At 45.4% G+C, this 17,186-nt stretch overlaps 1 protein-coding gene and 1 long non-coding RNA gene across 8 annotated transcripts in view; one reads left to right on the forward strand and one right to left on the reverse strand.

Moving 5' to 3' along the window:
- LOC139247648 (uncharacterized) overlaps positions 1-16,480 on the forward strand; it is a 497,861-nt gene extending 481,381 nt beyond the window's left edge. For both annotated transcript variants that reach the window (XR_011590943.1, XR_011590942.1), the window contains one exon: positions 15,549-16,480. This is a non-coding gene — a long non-coding RNA (uncharacterized lncRNA). The remainder of the gene's footprint in view (positions 1-15,548) is intronic.
- LOC139247638 (zinc finger protein 229-like) overlaps positions 1-17,186 on the reverse strand; it is a 401,943-nt gene that overhangs the window by 171,140 nt on the left and 213,617 nt on the right. The window lies entirely within an intron of this gene.

The following is a 17,186-nucleotide window of genomic DNA, read 5'->3' on the forward strand; positions in this document are numbered from 1 at the left end:
GGGCAGAGAAACTCAAGGCAAAAAACAAAAAGGGCCACTGAATATAAAGGGGTTGCAGGAGGGGTCAAAACTAAAAATCATGGTTTAAAAACTAGGATTAAAACACTCTACCTAAATGCACGCAGCATTCGAAATAAAGTAAATGAGTTGACGGTACAAATCATTACAAATGGGTATGATTTGGTGACCATTTCAGAAACATGGTTGCAGGATGGCCAAGACTGGAAATTAAACATACAGGGGTATCTGACGCTTCGGAAAGATAGACAAGAAGGGAAAGGAGGTGGGGTAGCTCTGTTAATAAAGGATGATATCAGGGCAGTTGTGAGAGACGATATTGGCTCTAATGAACAAAATGTTGAATCATTGTGGGTGGAGATTAGAGATAGTAAGGGGAAAAAGTCACTGGTGGGTGTAGTTTATAGGCCCCCAAATAATAACTTCACGGTGGGGCGGGCAATAATCAAGGGAATAATGGAGGCATGTGAAAAAGGAACGGCAGTAGTCATGGGGGATTTTAACCTACATATCGATTGGTCAAATCAAATCGCACGGGGTAGCCTGGAGGAGGAATTCATAGAATGCATACGGGATTGTTTCTTAGAACAGTATGTTACAGAACCTACAAGGGAGCAAGCTATCTTAGATCTGGTCCTGTGTAATGAGACAGGAAAAATAAACGATCTCCTAATAAAAGATCCTCTCGGAATGAGTGATCACAGTATGGTTGAATTTGTAATACAGATTGAGGGTGAGGAAGTTGTGTCAGAAACGAGCGTACTATGCTTAAACAAAGGGGACTACAGTGGGATGAGGGCAGAGTTGGCTAAAGTAGACTGGAAACACAGACTAAACGGTGGCACAATTGAGAAACAGTGGAGGACTTTTAAGGAGCTCTTTCATAGTACGCAACAAAAATATATTCCAGTGAAAAAGAAGGGCGGTAAGAGAAGGGATAACCAGCCGTGGATAACCAAGGAAATAAAGGAGAGTATCAAATCAAAGACCAATGCGTATAAGGTGGCCAAGGTTAGTGGGAAACTAGAGGATTGGGAAAATTTTAAACAACAGCAAAGAATGACTAAAAAAAGCAATAAAGAAAGGAAAGATAGATTACGAAGGTAAACTTGCGCAAAACATAAAAACAGATAGTAAAAGCTTTTACACATATATAAAACGGAAAAGAGTGACTAAAGTAAATGTTGGTCCCTTAGAAGATGAGAAGGGGGACTTAATAATGGGAAATGTGGAAATGGCTGAGACCTTAAACAATTATTTTGTTTCGGTCTTCACAGTGGAAGACACAAAAACCATGCCAAAAATTGCTGGTCACAGGAATGTGGGAAAGGAGGACCTTGAGACAATCACTATCACTAGGGGGGTAGTGCTGGACAGGCTAATGGGACTCCAGGTAGACAAGTCCCCTGGTCCTGATGAAATGCATCCCAGGGTATTAAAAGAGATGGCAGAAGTTATAGCAGTTGCATTAGTTATAATCTACCAAAATTCTCTGGACTCTGGGGAGGTACCTGCGGATTGGAAAGCAGCTAATGTAACGCCTCTGTTTAAAAAAGGGGGGCAGACAAAAGGCAGGTAACTATAGACCGGTTAGTTTAATGCTTGAAACTATCATTAAGGAAGAAATAGCGGGACATCTAGATAAGAATAGGGCAATCAAGCAGACGCAGCATGGATTCATGAAGGGGAAATCATGTTCAACTAATCTACTGGAATTCTTTGAGGATATAACGAACATGGTGGATAGAGGTGTTACCGATGGATGTGGTGTATTTAGATTTGCAAAAGGCATTCGATAAGGTGCCACACAAAAGGTTACTGCAGAAGATCGAGGTACGCGGAGTCAGAGGAAATGTATTAGCATGGATAGAGAATTGGCTGGCGAACAGAAAGCAGAGAGTCGGGATAAATGGGTCCTTTTCGGGTTGGAAATCGGTGGTTAGTGGTGTGCCACAGGGATCGGTGCTGGGACCACAACTGTTTACAATATACATAGATGACCTGGAAGAGGGGACAGAGTATAGTGTAACAAAATGCGCAGATGACACGAAGATTAGTGGGAAAGCGGGTTGTGTAGAGGACACAGAGAGGCTGCAAAGAGATTTGGATAGGTTAAGCGAATGGGCTAAGGTTTGGCAGATGGAATACAATGTTGGAAAGCGTGAGGTCATCCACCTTGGGGGGGGAAAAAAACAGTAAAAGGGAATATTATTTGAATGGGGAGAAATTACAACATGCTGCGGTGCAGAGGGACCTGGGGGTCCTTGTGCATGAATCCCAAAAAGTTAGTTTGCAGGTGCAGCAGGTAATCAGGAAGGCGAATGGAATGTTGGCCTTCATTGCGAGAGGGATGGAGTACAAAAGCAGGGAGGTCCTGCTGCAACTGTAAAGGGTATTGGTAAGGCCGCACCTGGAGTACTGCGTGCAGTTTTGGTCACCTTACTTAAGGAAGGATATACTGGCTTTGGAGGGGGTACAGAGACGATTCACTGGGCTGATTCCGGAGATGAGGGGGTTACCTTATGATGCTAGATTGAGTAGACTGGGTCTTTACTCGTTGGAGTTCAGAAGGTTGAGGGGTGATCTTATAGAAACACTTAAAATCATGAAAACGATAGACAAGATAGAGGCAGAGAGGTTGTTTCCATTGGTCGGGGAGACTTGAACCAGGGGGCAGAGCCTCAAAATACGGGGGAGCCAATTTAAAACCGAGTTAAGAAGGAATTTCTTCTCCCAGAGGGTTGTGAATCTGTGGAATTCTCTGCCGAAGGAAGCAGTTGAGGCTAGCTCATTGAATGTATTCAAGTCACAGATAGATAGATTTTTAACCAATAAGGGAATTAAGGGTTATGGGGAGAGGGCGGGCGGGTAAGTGGAGCTGAGTCCACGACCAGATCAGCCATGATCTTATTGAATGGCGGAGCAGGCTCGAGGGGCTAGATGGCCTACTCCTGTTCCTAATTCTTATGTTCTTATGGATTCTTCATCGCAGTCAAGGCCATCTACGGTCCAAACACCCAAAGCCCCATCCCGCTTCTGGCCAAGAACAGGGAAACACTCATCAAGGACACCGAGGCAGTCAGGGCCTGCTGGAAGGAGCACTTCAAAGATCTCCTCAACCGAGACTCTATCATTGACTCGAGTGTTCTCGACTCCATTCTGCAGCATGCTATCCGCCACCACCTCAGTGAGACCCCAACACTGCACGAGGTCGAAAAAGCCACAAGACAGCTTAAAAACAACAAGGCTATGGGAGCGGATGGAATCCCTGCTGAGGCACTGAAGTATGGCAGAGAGGCACTGCTGGCATGAATACACAACCTCATCTGATCTGGAGGGAGGAGAGCATGTTGGGAGATCTTGGAGATGCAGTGCTTGTGACCATCTTTAAAAAAGGGGACAAGTCCGACTGCGGGAATCTCCCTGCTATCAGCCACTGGGAAAGTCGTAGCTAGAGACCTCCTCAATCGCCTTCTCCCCATGGCCGAGGAGCTCCTCCTGGAGTTACAGTATGGATTTCGTCCCCTCCGGGGCACAGCGGACATGATTTTTGCAGAACGACAGCTGCAGGAAAAATGCAAGGAACAGCGCCAGCCCTTGTACATGGCATTCTTCGACCGTACAAAGGCCTTTAGCACTGTCAACCGCAAGGGTCTATGGAGCATCCTCCTCAGTTTCGGATGCCCCCCAAAAGTATATCACCATCCTTCGTCTGCTCCACAACAACATGCAGGTCGTGAACCTTGCGTGGATCCACCACAGACCCAATCCATGGCCGGACTGGGGTCAAGCAGGGCTGCATCATCACCCCAACCCTCTTCTCAATCTTCCTCGCTGCCATGCTCCACCTCACAGTTGACAAGTTCCCCGCTGGAGTGGAACTAAACTACAGAACCAGTGGGAAACTGTTCAACCTTCGCCATGTCCAGGCCAGGACCAAGAGTACTCCAACCTCTGTTGTCGAGCTACAGTACGCGGACGATGCCAGCGTCTGTGCACACACAGAGGCTGAATTCCAGGACATAGTCAACGTACTTACCAAGGCATATGAAAGCATAGGCCTTAAGCTAAACATCAGTAAGACAAAGGTCCTCCACCAGCCTGTTCTCACCACACAGCACTGCCCCCCCCAGATATCAAGGTCCATGGCATGGCCCTGGACAACGTGGACCACTTCCCTTATCTCGGCCACCTCAAATCAACAAGAGCAGGCATTGATGACGAGATCCAACACCGTCTCCAGTGCGCCAGTGCAGTCTTCGGCTGCCTGAGGAAGAGGGTGTTTGAAAACCAGGCCCTCAAAACTGTCACCAAGCTCATGGTCTACAGGGCCGTAGTAATACCCGCCCTCCTGTATGGCTCCGAGACATGGACCATGTACAGTAGACACCTCAAGTCGCTGGAGAAATACCAGCAACGATGTCTCCGCAAGATCCTATCAATCCACTGAAAGGACAGACGCACCAATATTAGTGTCCTCATCAAGGTCAACATCCCCAGCATTGAATCACTGACCACACTTGATCAGCTCCGCTGGGCAGGCCACATATTTCTCATGCCAGACACGAGACTCCCAAAGCAACCACTCTACTCGGAACTCATCCACGACAAACGAGCCAAAGGTGGGCAGAGGAAATGTTAGAAGGACACCCTCAAAGCCTCCCTGATAAAGTGCGATATCCCCACTGACACCTGGGAGTCCCTGGCCAAAGACCGCCCTAAGTGGAGGAAGTGCATCCAAGAGGGTGCTGAGCACCTCGAGTCTCTTTGCCGAGAGCATGCAGAAATCAAGCGCAGGCAGCAGAAAGAACGTGCGGCAAACCAGGCTCCCCGCCCACCCTTTCCTTCAACCACTGTCTGTCCCATCTGTGACAGAGACTGTGGTTCCCGTATTGGACTGTACAGCCAGCTAAGAATTCATGCTAAGAGTGGAAGCAAGTCTTCCTCGATTCCGAGGCACTGCCTATGATGATGACATTGGGGAGAGACCGTTTACTTGCTCTGTGTGTGGGAAGGGATTCACTCAGTTATCCAAGCTCCTGACACACAAGCGCATTCACACTGGGGAGAGGCTGCTCACCTGCATTGAGTGTGGGTTTCTTCTGACACATCGACTTGTTCACACTGTTAAAAGATCATTTAAATGTTCTGACTGTGCGAAGAGCTTTAAAAGCACAAAAGATCTGCTGACGCATCATGTCCTCTGGGGAGAGGCTGTTCACCTGCTCCGTGTGGGAAGGGATTCGCTCAGTCATGCACTCTGCTCAGATACCAGCGAGTTCACAACAACCTGCAGTGGATGGATTTTGCTGTTATTGCTGCTGTTAATCACGGCAGCGTGGAGGCCCTGACCTGCGATAAACCACCAGCGGCAGGTCGAGGCCATAAAAGGAGCGGAGGTGCGGCGGCCTGGGAGCAGCGTGGAGGCCACTTCAGGGAGCAGCGCGAGCTGGTGCAAGAGGGCGACGACTTGGAGAAGGGCGACTGGATTGGAAGTCACCAAAATCAAGGTCGCTGATTGGAGCGTGGGCAGGTACAGCAGGAGAGGTGGCAAGCAGCAGAGGAGCGGCGAGGTCGGGGCGAAGGAGCGGTGAGAGATTGTAGAGGGACGTGATCGGGGCCCAAGAGAGGTGTGAGTTCGGGGCCCAGAAGAGGCGAGGGCCCACATTGTGATATGTGTGTGCACTAGGTCAGTGCAGCAGAGCTAGTCTCCAGTTGCCACTGGAACAAGACCTAGTGTTAATTCCTGGATTCTTTTACCTCAATCTGGTTCAGTAAAATTACTGAGTCGAATACCTCTTGTGCTTTGAACAAAGCAGTCTTTATTACCGGCCAGTAAGACCTATCAGACAGAAGATATACTCTCTGGATAGAGCGTACACACTCCCTACGGATAGGTGAAGTTACATCGTAAAGCGTTAACAGTTATACAGTTTTGAAATCAGATAACAAAATACAAATGGATTGACAGTCTAACTCAGACACTCATTAGTCAATCTATATGAGATGTTCTTCTTGAAAGCTCAAGTATTGCCTCCAAATGTTTCAATCTAATGGTGTGACTATTTACTGAGACCTTGCAATTCTGCAGATGTATTTCATGTTACAATTATATATTATTGGCAGGATTAGTGACTTGAAACCTTGAGACAGACTGTTAGCTAAGCTGATGTTGCACTATTTGCAATCTGACATTCTCCCAGCTATTCTTCCATGGCTTATACATTTTCATATATCCCGTTTACTTTACTGTCCTTAATTCCATATATTCCGTTCAGATATCCACATCCCCCCTTTTATCATTCTATGATAACATTTAGGATCATTCTATGAGTATTGCATTGTTGAGTAGTTCTCTAGTTTGTTGGATCATAACCCGGGAACCCTTGACCACAAGAGGGTCTGCTAACCTTGTCATTGCTTTACAGCAGAGGTTAAGGCAACCAACAATCAAACAGCAGGTAATTATTATGATGAGAACAATTGCCCCATGTATTAGATAGGATCTCCAAGATCCACCCAGAAACCAATCAAACCTGCTAAGTTCTTTTGCTGGTGTGGATAACTTTTTCACCTCCCTCCTTATGTGATCGGCAAGGTGGGTTATGTTTTCTGAACTATCAGGAATGTAAGTGCAACATTCAGATCCTATCAGGGCACACGTTCCCCCTTTCTCAGCTAACAGGTAATCGAGGGCCATTCGGTTTTGTAATGCTACGGTCCTTATCGCTACCATTTCAGCTGTGATGCCCTCCAGAGCCTCAGCAGTGCGGTTAGCTACCTGTTCCAATATCGTTTCTTTGAATCCATAACAGTCTCAGTTAGGGTCAGGGGAACGGTGCGCAAAGGAATTCCCCCTTTGGAATGTATAGGGATATGTGAACACACCCAGCATCTAGTGAAGTGCCCTTTTTCCGCATAAACGTAAGACATAAACAAAAAGGTGTTTACATGGAGCTCTCGCCTTTGTCTTCCTTCCCGTGCACCAAAACTGTCATATATCAACACTATTATGCAGACAGTAGCATACAGACACAGTCTCATCTTATAAATAGTCCAATTATTTAGCTGATAAAAAGAGTTCTGTTTTCACGTTTCCCTTCAGGTTTCCGTCAGTGTATTTGGCTGTCTGACAGGTAAGAGTTCAAACTGATCCTCCTTCAACTGCATTGTTCAGCTATAGGGAGGAGGAGATCTGGAACAGAAACAGGAATTAGACTAACCAGCAAAATTTGTTTAAATGGTGATGAGCTTGCAGTGGTGCAGGTGAACCCAGGCACTTTTCCCCTCAACCTTGGCTGCAGTAGGGGTAGTGAGTGACACCTAAAAAGGCCCCTCCTATTGTGGCTCTAATCCCTTCCGAATCCATACTTCCCTGGTGCCACGAGGGACTATTCGGGTAAGCATCTTGAACCTGGTTGTGAACTAGTCGCAGAGCCTGAGTCAGAGAAAGAACATAGGTGGTCATCAGTCTAGCTGAGATCTCATATCTAGGAACAATTTCCCTCATTAACACCTTAACAACAGTCTGAGTCTTATTGTCCAGGTTAGGGTAGGCTTCAATCCATCTGCTAAACACATCTACTATTACTAACACATATCTGTAACACTGAACTTTTTGCAACTCAATGTAGTTCAACTGAAATGTCTCAAAGGGACCTTCGGGTAGGGGCGTTTTACCCCAATCACAGGGGACTCCCTTCCCTGGATTATGTTGCTGGCCAACCAGGCAACGACTACTGATGTTCTGGGTGAGCGCCTGGAGTTTAGGGTGCCACCAAGTAGCCAAAAGTGTGTCACTCGTGGTCCTTGCTCCACAATGAGTAGCAAAATGCAGACATTCTATAACCCATGAGGCCAACTCGTCAGACATGCAAGTCTGTTCCGCGGGAGTGGTCCAGAGTTTAGAAACATTGTCATAAGTACATGCATAATATTTCCACAACAGTTTATCTTTTTCAGGAGCGTCCCCCTGTGCTTTTATAACATCTTGGATGGTTGGCATTGGTTTTTCCGAGGCTAACTTATCCTTCGCAGGATTTTTAGTCTGACTCATAATTTTGGGCACTACCATCTGTTGGTCACGAGAGGCCTGTTTGGCCTCTTGGTACAATGGCAATGCGTTTGGGGAACATGAGGGCTTGCAACAAATCAGATACTAGCTGTTTGAGATATCTCATTCCCTTGTGAGGTTAGGAATCCCCTATTTTTCCATAATTGTCCGAAATCATGCGCCACCCCAAAGGCATACCTAGAGTCGGTATAGATATTGACTTTGAGATCTTTGGCCAAGATGCAGGCTCGGGTGAGGGCGAATAGTTCAGCTTGTTGAGCAGAATAGGCGGTTTCAAAGTGGCAGATTCCAAGACCTGATTCTCCTGGTTTACTATGGCGTATCCTGAGATTCGTGTATCTTCTGGATTAATAGAAGTACTTCCGTCAACATACATAAACAATCATGACTGGGTTCTTCCTCATCTTTGGTTGGCTCAGTAAGAATACAGTCTGGATCTTCCATTGGTACATCAACTAAATCTTCCCTGACTGATGTGGCCTCTTAAATTAAAGATAAGCAATCATGACTGGGTTCTTCCTCATCTTGGGGTGGCTCAGTAAGAAAACAGGCCGGATTAATTGCAGTACAGTGCCGAAAAGTCAGTTTAGGATTGCCTGTGATTTCAGTGGGTTCTGTCGGATAGAGGGCCAGTCCACATTGCCCTGCACTGGGATCTCAATTAATGGGAGTATAACCCACTTGGGAGGGGTCCTCTGCCCACACATGAGGATCCACATAGTCAGGTATGTCCGAGCCAGTATGATGCCATAGAGTTGTTAATACTTTCTCGGGGTCCCCATTAAATTGGACTGTTCGGCCATGTTTTACGATTTGCACATCCCGGCTGGTAGGGTCAGCCTCATCTATGGCCTTGTGTACCATAACTCCCAAATCCTTAGCATGGTGAGGGGCTAATACTTCACGAGCAATATGCGGTGCCATTGTTAGGGGCTGTTTCCACAGATTCTTATCCACTTCCACAAAATCTGCCTCTCTTTCCAGTCCAGTCACTCTAGCCCTTAATAGAATTCCCTTCACTTCCCCTTCGTGATCCTGATAAAAGTTCTGCAGGTCCTGATTCTTTCCACTGGGATCGTATGCTAGGGTCACGTGATAGGGTGCCTGCGGCAGGTCCAGAGACCACCACTGAGGGGTTCTAGTGGTATAATACTGCCGCTTAAGGGTTTCCTGTTTTACAATAATCCCATTATCTCCACACTCCAAATGCAACTGGAATTTGCAAAGGAGGTCTCTAGCCATCAAGTTACAGTCCAGATTGGTTGTGATAACAACTCGATGTTCCACCGATTCTTCCTGGTAACCCATTTTAACCGGTTCTGACACTGGGAATGTCGAGATTTGTCCCAGGAATCCTGAAAGTTCCTGTGTTTCAGTAGAAGCAGGGAGTTTAAGCTTTGATTGTACAGAAGACATGAAGGCTCCCGTATCTATCAAAAAGGGTTGCCACTCATTCAGAATGGGTTCGTCGTCCGGGGAGGATCCCTGCACAATCAAGCTGCGTAGTCAATCGGGGGACAATTGACCAAAGGGGTTGTTCTGGGAGAAGTTAGTGTAAGATCTTCCTCTCCCCCCTTGCCCCCCTCCTCTTCCTCCTCTTCCTTTTCCATGCTGACGGTAGGGGCAATTTTTATTCCAATGTCCTTCCTGCCCACAATTAAAACAGTCAATTCCTCTTACCCAGTCCCGGCCTCTTCCCATACCATGCCGGGGACAATAGGGAGGTTTATTAGCAGGGCTCGGGCCGTTTGGTTGTTTAGTATAACCGTATCCTTGCTTATCCATCCAATCCTGTATGCCACACTACGGTTCTATTGATCCTTCCTCCCGAGATGGCTCTTCCTTTCTAGTCACGTATTCAGTCTTGACCCGGGTTGGGGGCGCACCTCCCCCCTCCCCTTTCTTTTTCTGCCAATAATATCTAACTGCCCTTTCCATCTGTCCGGATAGCGTGAGCAATCAAATAGTTGTTTGAAGATCACAGACATCTATAGAGAGGTGGTCTGCAGCTTGTTGTGCATCAGAGTTTGGCATTGGTCTGACAGGGAATTGGTGTCGGGACTTTGGGATCTTGGAAATCATTTCTAGGCCGGAGGATGTTTCAGAGCTGTCTGACTGCTTGACAGTTCTGTGTCTCGATCGGCGGGGGTGTTTGCTATGTCTTTCACAACTTGGACTGGTAGGTTGACTAGAAGATTTACGGGACTGTTTGTGATGTTGAGATATAGTTCTGCCCTTTCGAGTGTGAGATCTGGTCCTTTCGGCTGTATTGCTTGTAAACTGGGGATCCGAATCGCTATCAGAGGATGAGGAGTCAGTTTGGGTTTGTTGCTTTGGTGATATGTGGTTGTTCCTAACTCTTTTTTACTGGAGTGTTAGGTGGAGGGTGTTGGGAAGAGGACTGGAGCAAGAGGCCAGGGGGTGCGGGAGGCGCCGTTGGGCGCTGAGTCAGTGGCCACTCATCAATTTCATCATCAGCCTCGGTTAACACAAAGCCAGCCATTTTAACTTGTAGTTGATCAATACCTTTCTCAGAGGTCCCAGAGGATCTCTTAGCAAGTTTCTCGTGCGCACATTCATTCTTTTTTTTTTTAAAGACGTCTACAGTTTTAACATGTGTTCCCTCTGTCAATGCAAGTCCTAATTTAATAGCATTTGTTTGCCAACTCGATAGAAGTGATGCATCTTTTAATTTCTGACAATGTCGCCAGGTTGCAATTACATTTTTTTTTATCCCCTTTTCCTCGTCCCCTTCTCTAAATTAATCCCTGTGCTTTTTTTTTTACCTCTACGCTTCTAGTGTCACTTAGAGGCCACTGGTCATCCCCTAATAATTTGTTCAGGGCTCCTGATAATTTTCTAAAGTCTTCAGCTCTTTCAGGGAATTCCTCACATAACTTTTGTAGCGGACTATCTGCATCCGTGGTTTTATCTAACTGATTTCCCATTTTCACACTGCCCCTCGTATTACTGTGTCGCTACGCGTTCGTGTCGTCGTGCAATTTAAACAAACTTACAAATAGACACAGACTTTACAGAACTAACACGGACTTTAACTAACTCCAAATCTAACACTTACCCGCATCACCGCACGGTCCGCGTCGCCGCACGATCTTAATACTAAACTACCACGTCGCCTCGCAGTTCACGTCGCCCCGCAATCCGCGTTGCCTCGCAGCTCACGTCGCCTCGCAATCCGCGTTGCCTCGCAGTTCACGTCGCCGCGCAATCCGCGTCGACCCGTGGCTCGCGTCGCCGCGCGAGTTAAGATACTTTAACTTTACTTTAAACACTTACCCGCATCGCCGCACGGTCCGCATAGCCGCGCGATCTACAAAATAGACAAAGACTTCTAACACGTACCCGCATCACCGGACGGTCCGCATAGCCGCACGATCTACAAAATTACCCGCATCACCGCACGGTCCGCATAGCCGCACGATCTACAAAATTACCCGCATCACCGCACGGTCCGCATAGCCGTGCGATCTTAATACTAAACTTAAAACTCTAAACACTTTAAGACTTACAGACTTACTGCCATTAGCACTGACTTTCGCGATTCGCGTTGCTGCGCCTCTGCGTCACTACGCGTCGGCGTCACTGCGCGTTTACGTCACTGCGCGTCTACGTCACTGCGCGTTGACGTCACTGCGCGTTTACGTCGCTGCGCGTTCGCTTCGGCCCTTCTCTCGGCCGCGCGTTCGCGTCGGCCCTACCTTCCGAGTTGCTGCGGGGGTTTTTTTTTAAATTCAATCAGAGCCTAGACGGGCCAAGTGATATACAAGGTCGACGTCGTACCTGAGTTGAACACCTATCTTCTATTTAAATCCCCATTTTATTCCCTGTGAGCCTAATTTTCTAATTTTGATTTCTTATGAGCCTCAATTAATTTCTTTCAGTCTCCAAATTTCCCTATCCTTTCGCGTTACTGCACAGTTTAAATTCAATCAGTCAATGAAAGCCCTAATTTAATGGAGTTTTTCTGCCAATTGGACAGGAGTGATTTTATATTTTTCATAATTTAAAATCTCAGAACATTTTTTTCTTTCAGCACCTATTTAGTACGTTACTTTTTTTTTTATAACTAGAGAGAAGTCTGGCACATAGGCTGTGGACTGCTTTTCGTTATCTCAATTGTTCCAGCCTCAAGGTCGTGTTATTTAATATAATTTTTTTTTAAATCCTTTTGAATCCATCTCAGTTGTTTTGCTGTGCCTTCTCTGAATGTTTTCTTTCAACAAGTTTTTCTTTTTTTTTTTAACCACCGGGACCATGTAATTTTTTCTCTTTTTAACAAATCTATCCTTTGGGCATTTCCTGGCTCCGCAACTTATCATCCGAATATACGTAATTCAATAAGGTTCACACTCTTAAACTTCCCACATACAGGACAACACTACGAAGGGTTAAAACAAACTTTCATTCTGTTTGAGATAAAACAAACCACAACTCCCCGGCTTTTTTTTTTACAGTAAAAGTCACAGAAGCATTTCTCATTTAAACAGACATTCACAAGAGTCTCTTTTCTTTCCTATTAATTTTTTTTGGATCCATGATTGATCATCTATCCCTATCTAGCTCTAACTATCTTTCCAAGTCGCCGCTTGGTTTGCATCATCGCACAATTTCCCTATCTCTATCCCTATTCTAAGTTTGAAAGGTATTCACCAGATTGTCCTGGATCTCGTTCAGACACTACCTGAGAACCAGCGAGTGGCTAAACTTTCCTCAGACTTTTGAAACCGGGGGAAACTGGAGCAGTATTGAAATCATACTCACTCCAGTGGCCATTTTCCCCTCGTCTCGTCCAAGGCTAGTCTGGCTCTTAATTCGCAAGTTTTCGGCAGTCGTCCGTTGAGATCCCACTTCTGACACCAAATGTTAATTCCTGGATTCTTTTACCTCAATCTGGTTCAGTAAAATTACTGAGTCGAATACCTCTTGTGCTTTGAACAAAGCAGTCTTTATTACCGGCCAGTAAGACCTATCAGACAGAAGATATACTCTCTGGATAGAGCGTACACACTCCCTACGGATAGGTGAAGTTACATCGTAAAGCGTTAACAGTTATACAGTTTTGAAATCAGATAACAAAATACAAATGGATTGACAGTCTAACTCAGACACTCATTAGTCAATCTATATGAGATGTTCTTCTTGAAAGCTCAAGTATTGCCTCCAAATGTTTCAATCTAATGGTGTGACTATTTACTGAGACCTTGCAATTCTGCAGATGTATTTCATGTTACAATTATATATTATTGGCAGGATTAGTGACTTGAAACCTTGAGACAGACTGTTAGCTAAGCTGATGTTGCACTATTTGCAATCTGACATTCTCCCAGCTATTCTTCCATGGCTTATACATTTTCATATATCCCGTTTACTTTACTGTCCTTAATTCCATATATTCCGTTCAGATATCCACACTAGCTTGGTCAAGCCCGTGTGGTGGCTAGTGTACAACGGCCATCACACATTAAAAAAAATCCATGCACAGGCATCTTCCACCCTTCAACATGTAGTTCAGGACCTGGAATATTAGGTCCTTCATTGAAACACCTGTGAACTCATCCCTTTTTGGTGAGGAAGCAAGTCATCCTCGATACGAGGGACTGCCTAAGAAGTCATCACATCCAGGACTGAATCATGTTCACTATGGCAATCGTGCTTTATTTCTGCTGATATTAATAACCCTATAACTGGGCTTGAGTTTAATATTCTGGATAAATATTAAATAAATCAGCTTTTTTCAAACACAGTGTCGATTATTTGATTTCTCTATGATAAGAGACTTATTAATGTTCTGTTACCGACTATTCTATTTTTGGGCCTTTTCTTACACTAGATTATTTCAGTTTTCATCTAGTTCGCATTCTATCACATCAAATCCCAAGCTTGTTCCGTTTGTGTACATGGCTTGTGGGTGTGATGGACTGAACTGTGGTGTCTCACTTTACACTCATTGGATGTTCTCAGACCCACCCCTTTATAGAAATATCTCGCATAAGATTTTAAATGTTATTTTCTATACCAGTTATCCCTTTTTGGATCTGATTTTTTAAAACTCCTCCACACATATTGCATGTGACAGCCTTTGAAATATTCTGATCTTTGTAATCATCATTGCTGATTTGGATGGTCTCGTTGATTGAATCTCTTGTCACTATCACACATTGCACTATTTCTTTAATCGAGATCATTGTTTCAAATGCTTCCTTTATCATGGCATTAGGTCCTCCATTGATCCCCGTCAATAATCGTTAGTTACAGGCTGGGATTTGGGTATAGGTTTAGGGGTTGGTGGTTGGGGCCAGTGGTTATTGGTTAGCGTTGGGGCTGGTGATTATTGGTTAGGATTGGGGTTAATGGTTGGGGCCGGTAGTTATTGGTTAGGACTGGGGTTAATAGAAACATGGAAACATAGAAAATAGGTGCAGGAGTAGGCCAATCGGCCCTTATAGCCTGCACCGCCATTCAATGAGTTCATGGCTGAACATGCAACTTCAGTACCCCCTTCCTGCTTTCTCGCCATACCCCTTGATCCCCCGAGTAGTAAGGACTTCATCTAACTCCCTTTTGAATATATTTAGTGAATTGGCCTCAACTACTTCCTGTGGTAGAGAATTCCACAGGTTCACCACTCTCTGGGTGAAGATGTTTCTCCTCATCTTGGTCCGAAATGGCTTACCCCTTATCCTTAGACTGTGACCCCTGGTTCTGGACTTCCCCAACATTGGGAACATTCTTCCTGCATCTAACCTGTCTAAACCCGTCAGAATTTTAAACATTTCTATGAGGTCCCCTCTCATCTTCTGAACTCCAGTGAATACAAGCCCAGTTGATCCAGTCTTTCTTGATAGGTCAGTCCCACCATCCCGGGAATCAGTCTGGTGAACCTTCGTTGCACTCCCTCAATAGCAAGAATGTCCTTCCTCAAGTTAGGAGACCAAAACTGTACACAATACTCCAGGTGTGGCCTCACCAAGGCCCTGTACAACTGTAGCAACACCTCCCTGCCCCTGTACTCAAATCCCCTCGCTATGAAGGCCAATATGCCATTTGCTTTCTTAACCGCCTGCTGTACCTGCATGCCAACCTTCAATGACATGTAGCATGTCAGGTCTTCCCTGTTTAAGCCCGCATCCAATGGTCAAGCAGAATGGGCAGTCTAAACTATCGAGCAGAGCTTGAAACGTGTGACGGAAGGCACCTTGCAGACCCGCTTATCTCGGGTTCTGCTCAGCTACCGGATGTGACCCCACTCACTCACTGGTGCTCCCCCTGCAGAATTGTTAATGAAGAGAGCACTCAAAACCAGGCTCTCCCTAGTCCACCCGAATCTAAATGATCATGTGGCAACCCGACATCACCGGCAAAACATGTACCACAATCGCGTGGCTGTATCATGTGATATTGATGTTAACGACCCTGTGTTTGTCCTTAATTACAGTCATGGTCATAAATGGGTCGCTGGCACTGTCTTGGCCAAGGAGGGGAATAGTGTGTTTGTCGTCAAACTATTGAATGGACAAGCGTGCAGAAAGCATTTGGATCAGACCAAACTGCAGTTCACCGACAACCAGGAACAACCTGAGGAGGACATCACCATCATCGACACACGAACACACACCCAACCATCAATCGACCTCACTATCAATCAAGAGGATGAACCCACCATTCCCAACAGTCCTGTCAGACCAGCTGTGCTTCAGTGCAGCAAAAGTCCGACCAACTCACCCATGCCAGAGTTTGAACTCAGACGATCAACCAGGAAGCGTAGGGCCCCGGATTGTCTCAACTTATAAATAATTTGTATCAAAGACTTTGGGATGGAGTGATGTTATGTGTGTAAACATTGTAACTGTGTAAGACTTGCCACCAGAGGGTGTAATTGTTGGAGGCCCAACGGTCACCTGCACAACTTGTGCAAGGGAGTATAAAAGATTGTCTGCCATGCTGCTTAGGCACTCTGAAGTTGTATTAAAGAGACTAAGGTCACATTAGTTTTTGCTCACAGTATTCAGTCTTGTGGAGTACTTAACACCCTGCCTGCTCACCATAACCCTTTACTCCATTATTGCTCAAAATCTGTCTATCTCCGCCTTAAATATATTCAATGACCAGCCTCCACGGCTCCCTGGGGCAGAGAATTCCACAGATTTACAAACCTCTGAGTGAAGAAATTCTTCCACATCTCAGTTTTAAACAGGCTGAGGAGAAAGGCTGCATTTGTAAATAGAACAGGATTTACTGTGATTGCATTGGGCACTGAACCATGTTCATTCTGGCAGCTCTTGTTTGTTTCTGATGATGATAACCCCTATACCTGTGCTGGAGATTAATATTGTGCATAAATATTGAATTAATTATCTTTGTTTCAAACACTGTCGAATATTTGATTCATCCATGATCAGAGGATGCTCTGTTACCGACTGTTCCATTTTAGTGGTTTTTCTTAATCTAACTTATATCACTTCTCACCTAGTTCACCTATCAAACCCCAAACTTGTTCTGTTTGAGTACATGAGTTGTGGTTGTAGTAGACGGCAGTGTCTCACTTTAAACTCAGCTAAAATCCTTTGAACTACCCCTTTATTGAACTGGTTTGCATAAGATTTGAAATCCGTTAATTTCTGGAACCGTTAATCTGTTTTTCGAACCAATTTAATTTTAAAAAACTCATCCACACATTTTGCACATGAAAAGGCAGCAAAATATTTTGATATTTGTAATTGTCATTCCCTAGCGACTGACCCCATCCCTCTCCCCAACTTCTGTCTGAGGCTGAACCACAATGTTCGCAACCTTGGTGTCATACTTAACCTTGAAATCCGTTTTTGACCATATATCCACAGCATAACTAAGATTGCCTATTTCCACCTCTGCAACATCGCCCATCTCTGCTCTTGCCTCAGCTGTAGCCCTCATCCATGCCTTTGTTACTTCTGAACTTGTATATTGCAACACACTCCTCCCATATTCCACCCTACATAAACTAGATTTGATCCAAAACTCAGCTGCCCATGTCCTAACTCACACCCTGGATGTGTTTGATGGAACAATATAGAGGGAGATTTACTCTGTATCT

The sequence above is a fragment of the Pristiophorus japonicus genome, unplaced genomic scaffold, assembly GCF_044704955.1.
Source record: "Pristiophorus japonicus isolate sPriJap1 unplaced genomic scaffold, sPriJap1.hap1 HAP1_SCAFFOLD_278, whole genome shotgun sequence".
Taxonomy (NCBI): Eukaryota; Metazoa; Chordata; class Chondrichthyes; family Pristiophoridae; genus Pristiophorus; species Pristiophorus japonicus.